The 2500-nt window shown below is 30.9% G+C and overlaps 1 pseudogene; it reads left to right on the top strand.

The window, feature by feature from the left end:
* The window catches only part of LOC137627686 (irregular chiasm C-roughest protein-like), a 56907-nt pseudogene that overhangs the window by 7077 nt on the left and 47330 nt on the right, over positions 1-2500 (top strand).

The following is a 2500-nucleotide window of genomic DNA, read 5'->3' on the forward strand; positions in this document are numbered from 1 at the left end:
TGGGAAAGGCAATTGGTTTCGAGAAATAAGCTGCCGGGGCGGAGGTCTGCACTCTCATCGTGTTTTTTGAGTTTTCACTGAAATGCAACTATTTTGATTTTATTAGTTTGATGCAGATATGAAGTTGGTATTAGGCTAAACAAATGAATGTAGAGAAATTACTATAGTGAAGTTTTTGATCAATCCTGAGTAAATACAATTCTGAGGTCTTTCTTTCCCCAATTAGTCTGTTAACGTTTTTTTACTTCTACCTTAAAATTTTCTTTTATTTGGAGGAATGTCAATACAAAAGTTATTTTTCCCCGAAATCCTAAGGCCATCAAATAACGAAATGCTCTTTATGCAAAATCAAAATCTGCTCTTATTTTGCATATTGACTTTGACCCGTTTCTTGTTTAATAAGATATACCTTTTTTGATTTGCTTAATTGTATACTCATGCCACTTTAAGCTTAATATGAGCCACATTAATGTTATGTTTCTTTGGAAAAATATAGCTATGCATAACTTACGTACCTTAGCATGTGTTATTTTTTCTATAATGATTATAAAAAATTACATTAATTTCTCAATTAACCTAGGAACCTTAGGACGTATTCATTTTTCTAATAAGGAGTCCAAAAATGTTCTTGATTTTTCAAAAATAAAATTGAGAATGAATACAAAATAAGACTGTGTATTTATTAACATCAAATAGGGTTAATCATAACAATGAAACTGACAATTTTCTTCTTAGTTATATACGTTCAGTTAACCTACGTGGCTTAAGATGTATTCCTTTTTTCTATAAGGAGTCCAAAAAGTCTCAAAAATAGAATATAGAATGAATGTAAATAAGACTGTGTATTTATTGACACCAAATAGGGTTAATCATAACAATAAAACTACCAATTTTCTTCTTAGTTATATAAGTTAACACTATGAAATTCTAACTTCTTTACCCCAAATAGAATATAGAATGAATGCAAATAATACTAACTGTGTATTTATTAACACAAAATAGGGTTAATCATAACAATAAAACTACCAATTTTCTTCTTAGTTATATAAGTTGATATGAAATTCTATCTTTTTTATCACTTATTCACCAATATTGATTTCGACATGTTCCTATAAATTCTAGATCATTTCATAAATAAAACATAAAGTAAGTCGTGGAGTACTTTTTTCGTGTTAAGGTTTACGAGTAACACGTAACACACTCTTGTAAATATTAACAAAACTCAGATTCTTCGATGATATTGACAATGGCTGATCTATGTTATTTGTCGACTTACAATTGTAGTTTACGTTATGGCCATAAATCAAATGTATGTGTGCTACCCTAAAAAATACATATACCAGATCGTTTATTTATCTTTTTGCTTTCTATTGTGACCTTAATTCAGATACAGATCTCAGTTCCTCTCATTTATTATTATTATTATTATTATTATTATCATTATTATTATTATTATTATTATTAGTAGTAGTAGTAGTAGTAGTAGTAGTAGTAGTAGTAGTAGTAGTAGTAGTAGTAGTAGTAATTTTATGAAAAGAGGAATAACAATAAATGTACGGTTTTATTTCACCATAGTGAAAATTTTACCATTGCTTAAAGAAAAATAAATCATTATCAATAATATCATCATCTTCCTATATAACAGAAAGCAGGTGTTTGGCTATATATATATATATATATATATATATATATATACATATATATATATATATATATATATATATATATATATATATATTCCGGTCACGCTCATCTCTCCCTTCCCCTCGTGTAGGGAGAGAGGAGTGGTCATACCCTGGTGAGACGGGGTTCCTTGTCCCTGTGTGGTGCAAATCTATCTATATATCTACCCTTCATTATTGACGGGTCACATAAACTAGCATTATCAAAAGTACCCAGTGGACAGCATTAATAGAGTTTACTTTCTCTTTTTATATTCACCAGCTACAATGGCTGGATGGGTCTGGTCGCGTGGTGACAGAGGGTATCCAGTACTCCACAGAGCTGATGGACGATGGCCATCGGATGAACGCCAAGTCTGTCTACAGCTTCCTGGCTAGAAGGGACCACCACAATGTCGTCTTCACCTGCACCGCTTCCAATCCAGCGCTTCACCACGCATTCACAACGCAGGTAAATGTTGGTGGATGTTGTGCAAATTCGTTATTCATTACGAGGACTTTGAGTTCAATTTAATCTTGGCTCTATTGGTAAATTAGCAGTGTGTATCTGTAAGAGTAGATTTCAAATTTTGTAAATGTTGATGAATGTTGTGAAATTCGTTATTCATTACAAGGACTTTGAGTTCAATTTATTCTTGGTTTTGATGGTAAATTAGCAGTGTGTATCAATAGGAGAATATTTCAAATTAGTAATGTAAGTTACGAAGAATTATAATTAACCGCAGAGGTATAGCAGCCCATTTATTTATTAGTGAAAATATATATAAATGTCACAGACATGTTGTAATACTACTAATCTGCAAAATATATTGAAAAAA

Source organism: Palaemon carinicauda, chromosome 35 (assembly GCF_036898095.1).
Source record: "Palaemon carinicauda isolate YSFRI2023 chromosome 35, ASM3689809v2, whole genome shotgun sequence".
In the NCBI taxonomy this organism is placed as follows: Eukaryota; Metazoa; Arthropoda; class Malacostraca; order Decapoda; family Palaemonidae; genus Palaemon; species Palaemon carinicauda.